Source organism: Anopheles funestus, unplaced genomic scaffold (genome assembly GCF_943734845.2).
Source record: "Anopheles funestus unplaced genomic scaffold, idAnoFuneDA-416_04 scaffold_10_ctg1, whole genome shotgun sequence".
NCBI lineage: Eukaryota > Metazoa > Arthropoda > Insecta > Diptera > Culicidae > Anopheles > Anopheles funestus.
Window position 1 is genome coordinate 474,802 of NW_026045351.1, and position 11,709 is coordinate 486,510.

Genomic DNA, 11,709 nt, shown 5'->3' on the forward strand with positions numbered 1-11,709 from the left:
CCTTAGCCAAGACACCTTAGCCAAGACACCTTAGCCAAGACACAATAGCCAAGACACCTTAGCCGAGACACATTAGCCAAGACACCTTAGCCAAGACACATCAGCCAAGACACCTTAGCCAAGACACCTTAGCCAAGACACCTTAGCCAAGACACATTAGCCAAGACACCTTAGCCAAGACACCTTAGCCAAGACACCTTAGCCAAGACACTTTAGCCAAGACACATTAGCCAAGACACCTTAGCCAAGACACCTTAGCCAAGACACATTAGCCAAGACACATTAGCCAAGACACTTTAGCCAAGACACCTTAGCCAAGACACATTAGCCAAGACACTTTAGCCGAGACACATTAGCCAAGACACCTTAGCCAAGACACCTTAGCCAAGACACCTTAGCCAAGACACCTTAGCCAAGACACCTTAGCCGAGACACATTAGCCAAGACACCTTAGCCAAGACACCTTAGCCAAGACACCTTAGCCAAGACACCTTAGCCAAGACACCTCAGCCAAGACACCTTAGCCAAGACACCTTAGCCAAGACACCTTAGCCAAGACACATTAGCCAAGACACCTTAGCCAAGACACCTTAGCCAAGACACATTAGCCAAGACACATTAGCCAAGACACCTTAGCCAAGACACCTTAGCCAAGACACATTGGCCAAGACACCTTAGCCAAGACACATTAGCCAAGACACCTTAGCCAAGACACCTTAGCCGAGACACATTAGCCAAGACACATTAGCCAAGACACATTAGCCAAGACACCTTAGCCAAGACACATTAGCCAAGACACCTTAGCCGAGACACACTAGCCAAGACACCTTAGCCAAGACACCTTAGCCAAGACACTTTAGCCAAGACACATTAGCCAAGACACCTTAGCCAAGACACCTTAGCCAAGACACCTTAGCCGAGACACATTAGCCAAGACACCTTAGCCAAGACACCTTAGCCAAGACACATAAGCCAAGACACCTTAGCCAAGACACCTTAGCCAAGACACATTAGCCAAGACACATTAGCCAAGACACTTTAGCCGAGACACTTTAGCCAAGACACCTTAGCCAAGACACCTTAGCCAAGACACCTTAGCCAAGACACATTAGCCAAGACACATTAGCCAAGACACCTTAGCCAAGACACCTTAGCCAAGACACCTTAGCCAAGACACCTTAGCCAAGACACCTTAGCCAAGACACCTTAGCCAAGACACCTTAGCCAAGACACCTTAGCCAAGACACAATAGCCAAGACACCTTAGCCAAGACACATTAGCCAAGACACCTTAGCCAAGACACCTTAGACGAGACACCTTAGACGAGACACATTAGCCAAGACACATTAGCCAAGACACCTTAGCCAAGACACCTTAGCCAAGACACCTTAGCCAAGACACCTTAGCCAAGACACATTAGCCAAGACACCTTAGCCAAGACACCTTAGCCAAGACACCTTAGCCAAGACACCTTAGCCAAGACACATTAGCCAAGACACCTTAGCCGAGACACATTAGCCAAGACACATTAGCCTAGACACCTTAGCCAAGACACCTTAGCCAAGACACCTTAGCCAAGACACATTAGCCAAGACACATTAGCCAAGACACATTAGCCAAGACACCTTAGCCAAGACACATTAGCCAAGACACCTTAGCCGAGACACCTTAGCCAAGACACCTTAGCCAAGACACATTAGCCAAGACACATTAGCCAAGACACCTTAGCCAAGACACCTTAGCCAAGACACCTTAGCCAAGACACATTAGCCAAGACACCTTAGCCAAGACACCTTAGCCAAGACACCTTAGCCAAGACACCTTAGCCAAGACACCTTAGACAAGACACATTAGCCAAGACACCTTAGCCAAGACACCTTAGCCAAGACACATTAGCCAAGACACCTTAGCCGAGACACATTAGCCAAGACACATTAGCCAAGACACCTTAGCCAAGACACCTTAGCCAAGACACCTTAGCCAAGACACCTTAGCCAAGACACTTTAGCCGAGACACATTAGCCAAGACACCTTAGCCAAGACACCTTAGCCAAGACACATTAGCCAAGACACATTAGCCAAGACACATTAGCCAAGACACCTTAGCCAAGACACATTAGCCAAGACACCTTAGCCAAGACACATTAGCCAAGACACATTAGCCAAGACACCTTAGCCAAGACACCTTAGCCGAGACACCTTAGCCAAGACACCTTAGCCAAGACACTTTAGCCGAGACACATAAGCCGAGACACATTAGCCAAGACACCTTAGCCAAGACACCTTAGCCAAGACACATTAGCCAAGACACATTAGCCAAGACATCTTAGCCAAGACACCTTAGCCAAGACACTTTAGCCGAGACACATTAGCCAAGACACCTTAGCCAAGACACCTTAGCCAAGACACATTAGCCAAGACACCTTAGCCAAGACACATTAGCCAAGACACATTAGCCAAGACACCTTAGCCAAGACACATTAGCCAAGACACCTTAGCCAAGACACATTAGCCAAGACACATTAGCCAAAACACATTAGCCAAGACACCTTAGCTAAGACAACTTAGCCAAGACACATTAGCCGAGACACCTTAGCCAAGACACCTTAGCCAAGACACCTTAGCCGAGACACATTAGCCAAGACACCTTAGCCAAGACACCTTAGCCGAGACACATTAGCCAAGACACCTTAGCCAAGACACCTTAGCCAAGACACCTTAGCCAAGACACCTTAGCCAAGACACTTTAGCCGAGACACATTAGCCAAGACACCTTAGCCAAGACACTTTAGCCAAGACACATTAGCCAAGACACCTTAGCCAAGACACATTAGCCAAGACACCTTAGCCAAGACACATTAGCCAAGACACATTAGCCAAGACACCTTAGCCAAGACACCTTAGCCAAGACACCTTAGCCAAGACACATTAGCCAAGACACCTTAGCCAAAACACATTAGCCAAGACACCTTAGCTAAGACACCTTAGCCAAGACACATTAGCCGAGGCACCTTAGCCAAGACACCTTAGCCAAGACACCTTAGCCGAGACACATTAGCCAAGACACCTTAGCCAAGACACCTTAGCCGAGACACATTAGCCAAGACACCTTAGCCAAGACACATTAGCCAAGACACCTTAGCCAAGACACCTTAGCCAAGACACCTTAGCCAAGACACCTTAGCCAAAACACATTAGCCAAGACACCTTAGCTAAGACACCTTAGCCAAGACACATTAGCCGAGACACCTTAGCCAAGACACATTAGCCAAGACACCTTAGCCAAGACACCTTAGCCAAGACACCTTAGCCAAGACACCTTAGCCAAGACACCTTAGCCAAGACACCTTAGCCGAGACACATTAGCCAAGACACCTTAGCCGAGACACATTAGCCAAGACACCTTAGCCAAGACACCTTAGCCAAGACACCTTAGCCAAGACACCTTAGCCGAGACACATTAGCCGAGACACCTTAGCCAAGACACATTAGCCAAGACACCTTAGCCAAGACACCTTAGCCAAGACACCTTAGCCAAGACACCTTAGCCAAGACACCTTAGCCAAGACACATTAGCCAAGACACATTAGCCAAGACACCTTAGCCGAGACACATTAGCCAAGACACCTTAGCCAAGACACCTTAGCCAAGACACCTTAGCCAAGACACCTTAGCCAAGACACTTTAGCCGAGACACATTAGCCAAGACACCTTAGCCAAGACACTTTAGCCAAGACACATTAGCCAAGACACCTTAGCCAAGACACATTAGCCAAGACACCTTAGCCGAGACACATTAGCCAAGACACCTTAGCCAAGACACCTTAGCCAAGACACCTTAGCCAAGACACATAAGCCAAGACACCTTAGCCAAAACACATTAGCCAAGACACCTTAGCTAAGACACCTTAGCCAAGACACATTAGCCAAGACACCTTAGCCAAGACACATTAGCCAAGACACCTTAGCCAAGACACCTTAGCCAAGACACTTTAGCCAAGACACATTAGCCGAGACACATTAGCCGAGACACCTTAGCCAAGACACCTTAGCCAAGACACCTTAGCCGAGACACATTAGCCAAGACACCTTAGCCAAGACACCTTAGCCGAGACACATTAGCCAAGACACCTTAGCCAAGACACCTTAGCCAAGACACATTAGCCAAGACACCTTAGCCAAGACACATTAGCCAAGACACCTTAGCCAAGACACATTAGCCAAGACACCTTAGCCAAGACACCTTAGCCAAGACACCTTAGCCAAGACACCTTAGCCAAGACACCTTAGCCAAGACACCTTAGCCAAGACACATTAGCCAAGACACCTTAGCCAAGACACCTTAGCCAAGACACCTTAGCCAAGACACTTTAGCCGAGACACATTAGCCAAGACACCTTAGCCAAGACACCTTAGCCAAGACACCTTAGCCAAGACACCTTAGCCAAGACACCTTAGCCAAGACACCTTAGCCGAGACACATTAGCCGAGACACATTAGCCAAGACACCTTAGCCAAGACACCTTAGCCAAGACACCTTAGCCGAGACACCTTAGCCAAGACACCTTAGCCAAGACACCTTAGCCAAGACACCTTAGCCAAGACACCTTAGCCAAGACACCTTAGCCAAGACACATTAGCCAAGACACCTTAGCCAAGACACCTTAGCCAAGACACATTAGCCAAGACACATTAGCCAAGACACCTTAGCCAAGACACATTAGCCAAGACACCTTAGCCAAGACACATTAGCCAAGACACCTTAGCCAAGACACCTTAGCCAAGACACCTTAGCCGAGACACCTTAGCCAAGACACTTTAGCCAAGACACATTAGCCAAGACACCTTAGCCGAGACACCTTAGCCAAGACACCTTAGACAAGACACCTTAGCCAAGACACCTTAGCCAAGACACTTTAGCCAAGACACCTTAGCCAAGACACATTAGCCAAGACACCTTAGCCAAGACACCTTAGCCAAGACACATTAGCCAAGACACCTTAGCCAAGACACCTTAGCCAAGACACCTTAGCCAAGACACCTTAGCCAAGACACTTTAGCCAAGACACCTTAGCCAAGACACATTAGCCGAGACACATTAGCCAAGACACCTTAGCCAAGACACCTTAGCCAAGACACAATAGACAAGACACCTTAGCCAAGAGACATTAGCCAAGACACCTTAGCCAAGACACCTTAGCCAAGACACCTTAGCCAAGCATCTTAGCCAAGACACCTTAGCCTTAGCCGAGACACATTAGCCAAGACACCTTAGCCAAGACACTTTAGCCAAGACACATTAGCCAAGACACCTTAGCCGAGACACCTTAGCCGAGACACATTAGCCAAGACACCTTAGCCAAGACACCTTAGCCAAGACACCTTAGCCAAGACACCTTAGCCAAGACACTTTAGCCGAGACACATTAGCCAAGACACCTTAGCCAAGACACATTAGCCAAGACACCTTAGCCAAGACACCTTAGCCGAGACACATTAGCCAAGACACCTTAGCCAAGACACCTTAGCCAAGACACCTTAGCCAAGACACCTTAGCCAAGACACATTAGCCAAGACACATTAGCCAAGACACCTTTGCCAAGACACCTTAGCCAAGACACCTTAGCCAAGACACATTAGCCAAGACACCTTAGCCAAAACACATTAGCCAAGACACCTTAGCTAAGACACCTTAGCCAAGACACATTAGCCAAGACACCTTAGCCGAGACACATAAGCCAAGACACCTTAGCCAAGACACATTAGCCAAGACACATTAGCCAAGACACCTTAGCCGAGACACATTAGCCAAGACACCTTAGCCAAGACACCTTAGCCAAGACACCTTAGCCAAGACACCTTAGCCAAGACACTTTAGCCGAGACACATTAGCCAAGACACCTTAGCCAAGACACCTTAGCCAAGACACCTTAGCCAAGACACCTTAGCACTTTAGCCGAGATACCGACACTTTAGCCGAGACACATTAGCCAAGACACCTTAGAAAAGACACCTTAGCCAAGACACATTAGCCAAGACACATTAGCCAAGACACCTTAGCCAAGACACATTAGCCAAGACACCTTAGCCGAGACACATTAGCCAAGACACCTTAGCCAAGACACCTTAGCCAAGACACCTTAGCCAAGACACTTTAGCCGAGACACATTAGCCAAGACACCTTAGCCAAGACACCTTAGCCAAGACACTTTAGCCAAGACACCTTAGCCAAGACACCTTAGCCAAGACACCTTAGCCAAGACACCTTAGCCAAGACACCTTAGCCAAGACACCTTAGCCAAGACACCTTAGCCAAGACACATTAGCCAAGACACCTTAGCCAAGACACCTTAGCCAAGACACATTAGCCAAGACACATTAGCCAAGACACCTTAGCCAAGACACCTTAGCCAAGACACCTTAGCCAAGACACATTAGCCAAGACACCTTAGCCAAGACACCTTAGCCAAGACACCTTAGCCGAGACACCTTAGCCAAGACACTTTAGCCAAGACACATTAGCCAAGACACCTTAGCCGAGACACCTTAGCCAAGACACCTTAGACAAGACACCTTAGCCAAGACACCTTAGCCAAGACACTTTAGCCAAGACACCTTAGCCAAGACACATTAGCCAAGACACCTTAGCCAAGACACCTTAGCCAAGACACATTAGCCAAGACACCTTAGCCAAGACACCTTAGCCAAGACACCTTAGCCAAGACACCTTAGCCAAGACACTTTAGCCAAGACACCTTAGCCAAGACACTTTAGCCGAGACACATTAGCCAAGACACCTTAGCCAAGACACCTTAGCCAAGCCACATTAGACAAGACACCTTAGCCAAGACACATTAGCCAAGACACCTTAGCCAAGACACCTTAGCCAAGACACCTTAGCCAAGCATCTTAGCCAAGACACCTTAGCCTTAGCCGAGACACATTAGCCAAGACACCTTAGCCAAGACACTTTAGCCAAGACACATTAGCCAAGACACCTTAGCCGAGACACCTTAGCCGAGACACATTAGCCAAGACACCTTAGCCAAGACACCTTAGCCAAGACACCTTAGCCAAGACACCTTAGCCAAGACACTTTAGCCGAGACACATTAGCCAAGACACCTTAGCCAAGACACATTAGCCAAGACACCTTAGCCAAGACACCTTAGCCGAGACACATTAGCCAAGACACCTTAGCCAAGACACCTTAGCCAAGACACCTTAGCCAAGACACCTTAGCCAAGACACATTAGCCAAGACACATTAGCCAAGACACCTTTGCCAAGACACCTTAGCCAAGACACCTTAGCCAAGACACATTAGCCAAGACACCTTAGCCAAAACACATTAGCCAAGACACCTTAGCTAAGACACCTTAGCCAAGACACATTAGCCAAGACACCTTAGCCAAGACACATTAGCCAAGACACCTTAGCCAAGACACCTTAGCCAAGACACTTTAGCCAAGACACATTAGCCGAGACACATTAGCGAAGACACCTTAGCCAAGACACATTAGCCAAGACACCTTAGCCAAGACACCTTAGCCAAGACACATTAGCCAAGACACTTTAGCCAAGACACATTAGCCAAGAAACATAAGCCGAGACACATTAGCCAAGACACATTAGCCAAGACACCTTAGCCAAGACACATTAGCCAAGACACCTTAGCCAAGACACCTTAGCCAAGACACTTTAGCCAAGACACATTAGCCAAGACACATTAGCCGTGACACCTTAGCCAAGACACCTTAGCCAAGACACCTTAGCCAAGACACCTTAGCCAAGACACCTTAGCCAAGACACCTTAGCCAAGACACTTTAGCCAAGACACCTTAGCCAAGACACTTTAGCCGAGACACATTAGCCAAGACACCTTAGCCAAGACACCTTAGCCAAGACACATTAGCCGAGACACATTAGCCAAGACACATTAGCCAAGACACCTTAGCCAAGACACCTTAGCCGAGACACATTAGCCAAGACACCTTAGCCAAGACACCTTAGCCAAGACACATTAGCCAAGACACCTTAGCCAAGACACCTTAGCCGAGACACATTAGCCAAGACACCTTAGCCAAGACACCTTAGCCAAGACACCTTAGCCAAGACACATAAGCCAAGACACCTTAGCCAAGACACATTAGCCAAGACACATTAGCCAAGACACCTTAGCCAAGACACCTTAGCCAAGACACCTTAGCCAAGACACCTTAGCCAAGACACATTAGCCAAGACACCTTAGCCAAAACACATTAGCCAAGACACCTTAGCTAAGACACCTTAGCCAAGACACATTAGCCGAGACACCTTAGCCAAGACACCTTAGCCAAGACACCTTAGCCGAGACACATTAGCCAAGACACCTTAGCCAAGACACCTTAGCCGAGACACATTAGCCAAGACACCTTAGCCAAGACACATTAGCCAAGACACCTTAGCCAAGACACCTTAGCCAAGACACCTTAGCCAAGACACCTTAGCCAAAACACATTAGCCAAGACACCTTAGCTAAGACACCTTAGCCAAGACACATTAGCCGAGAAACCTTAGCCAAGACACATTAGCCAAGACACCTTAGCCAAGACACCTTAGCCAAGACACCTTAGCCAAGACACCTTAGCCAAGACACCTTAGCCAAGACACCTTAGCCAAGACACATTAGCCAAGACACCTTAGCCAAAACACATTAGCCAAGACACATTAGCCAAGACACTTTAGCCAAGACACATTAGCCAAGACACCTTAGCCAAGACACCTTAGCCAAGACACATTAGCCAAGACACCTTAGCCAAGACACCTTAGCCGAGACACATCAGCCAAGACACCTTAGCCAAGACACATTAGCCAAGACACCTTAGCCAAGACACATTAGCCAAGACACCTTAGCCAAGACACCTTAGCCAAGACACCTTAGCCAAGACACCTTAGCCAAGACACCTTAGCCAAGACACCTTAGCCAAGACACATTAGCCAAGACACCTTAGCCGAGACACATTAGCCAAGACACTTTAGCCAAGACACCTTAGCCGAGACACATTAGCCAAGACACCTTAGCCAAGACACCTTAGCCAAGACACCTTAGCCAAGACACCTTAGCCAAGACACCTTAGCCAAGACACTTTAGCCGAGACACATTAGCCAAGACACCTTAGCCAAGACACTTTAGCCGAGACACATTAGCCAAGACACCTTAGCCGAGACACATTAGCCGAGACACATTAGCCAAGACACCTTAGCCAAGACACCTTAGCCAAGACACCTTAGCCAAGACACATTAGCCGAGACACAATAGCCAAGACACCTTAGCCAAGACACATTAGCCGAGACACATTAGCCAAGACACCTTAGCCAAGACACATTAGCCAAGACACATTAGCCAAGACACCTTAGCCAAGACACCTTAGCCAAGACACATTAGCCAAGACACCTTAGCCAAGACACATTAGCCAAGACACCTTAGCCAAGACACCTTAGCCAAGACACCTTAGCCAAGACACCTTAGCCAAGACACCTTAGCCAAGACACCTTAGCCAAGACACATTAGCCAAGACACCTTAGCCGAGACACATTAGCCAAGACACTTTAGCCAAGACACCTTAGCCGAGACACATTAGCCAAGACACCTTAGCCAAGACACCTTATCCAAGACACCTTAGCCAAGACACCTTAGCCAAGACACCTTAGAGAAAAAACTTTAGCCGAGACACATTAGCCAAGACACCTTAGCCAAGACACCTTAGCCAAGACACCTTAGCCAAGACAGCTTAGCCAAGACACCTTAGCCAAGACACCTTAGCCGAGACACATTAGCCGAGACACATTAGCCAAGACACCTTAGCCAAGACACCTTAGCCAAGACACCTTAGCCAAGACACATTAGCCGAGACACATTAGCCAAGACACCTTAGCCAAGACACATTAGCCAAGACACCTTAGCCAAGACACCTTAGCCAAGACACCTTAGCACTTTAGCCGAGACACCGACACTTTAGCCGAGACACATTAGCCAAGACACCTTAGCCAAGACACCTTAGCCAAGACACATTAGCCAAGACACATTAGCCAAGACACCTTAGCCAAGACACATTAGCCAAGACACCTTAGCCGAGACACATTAGCCATGACACCTTAGCCAAGACACCTTAGCCAAGACACCTTAGCCAAGACACTTTAGCCGAGACACATTAACCAAGACACCTTAGCCAAGACACCTTAGCCAAGACACTTTAGCCAAGACACCTTAGCCAAGACACCTTAGCCAAGACACTTTAGCCGAGACACATTAGCCAAGACACCTTAGCCAAGACACCTCAGCCAAGACACCTTAGCCAAGACACCTTAGCCAAGACACCTTAGCCAAGACACAATAGCCAAGACACCTTAGCCGAGACACATTAGCCAAGACACCTTAGCCAAGACACATTAGCCAAGACACCTTAGCCAAGACACCTTAGCCAAGACACCTTAGCCAAGACACTTTAGCCAAGACACATTAGCCAAGACACCTTAGCCAAGACACCTTAGCCAAGACACATTAGCCAAGACAGTTTAGCCAAGACACCTTAGCCAAGACACCTTAGCCAAGACACATTAGCCAAGACACTTTAGCCGAGACACATTAGCCAAGACACCTTAGCCAAGACACCTTAGCCAAGACACCTTAGCCAAGACACCTTAGCCAAGACACCTTAGCCGAGACACATTAGCCAAGACACCTTAGCCAAGACACCTTAGCCAAGACACCTTAGCCAAGACAAATTAGCCAAGACACCTTAGCCAAGACACCTCAGCCAAGACACCTTAGCCAAGACACCTTAGCCAAGACACCTTAGCCAAGACACATTAGCCAAGACACCTTAGCCAAGACACCTTAGCCAATACACATTAGCCAAGACACATTAGCCAAGACACCTTAGCCAAGACACCTTAGCCAAGACACATTAGCCAAGACACCTTAGCCAAGACACATTAGCCAAGACACCTTAGCCAAGACACCTTAGCCGAGACACATTAGCCAAGACACATTAGCCAAGACACATTAGCCAAGACACCTTAGCCAAGACACATTAGCCAAGACACCTTAGCCGAGACACACTAGCCAAGACACCTTAGCCAAGACACCTTAGCCAAGACTTTTTAGCCAAGACACATTAGCCAAGACACCTTAGCCAAGACACCTTAGCCAAGACACCTTAGCCAAGACACATTAGCCAAGACACCTTAGCCGAGACACACTAGCCAAGACACCTTAGCCAAGACACCTTAGCCAAGACTTTTTAGCCAAGACACATTAGCCAAGACACCTTAGCCAAGACACCTTAGCCAAGACACCTTAGCCGAGACACATTAGCCAAGACACCTTAGCCAAGACACCTTAGCCAAGACACCTTAGCCAAGACACATAAGCCAAGACACCTTAGCCAACACACCTTAGCCAAGACACATTAGCCAAGACACATTAGCCAAGACACTTTAGCCGAGACACTTTAGCCAAGACACCTTAGCCAAGACACCTTAGCCAAGACACCTTAGCCAAGACACCTTAGCCGAGACACATTAGCCAAGACACCTTAGCTAAGACAACTTAGCCAAGACACATTAGCCGAGACACCTTAGCCAAGACACCTTAGCCAAGACACCTTAGCAAAGACACATTAGCCAAGACACCTTAGCCAAAACACATTAGCCAAGACACCTTAGCCA

General features: G+C 47.9%; 1 long non-coding RNA gene across 2 annotated transcripts in view; it reads right to left on the reverse strand.

Moving 5' to 3' along the window:
* The window catches only part of LOC125774467 (uncharacterized), a 134,652-nt gene extending 123,741 nt beyond the window's left edge, over window positions 1-10,911 (reverse strand). For both annotated transcript variants that reach the window (XR_007420927.1, XR_007420928.1), the window contains exon 1: window positions 10,876-10,911. This is a non-coding gene — a long non-coding RNA (uncharacterized LOC125774467). The remainder of the gene's footprint in view (window positions 1-10,875) is intronic.
* Between the last annotated feature and the right edge of the window lie 798 nt (window positions 10,912-11,709).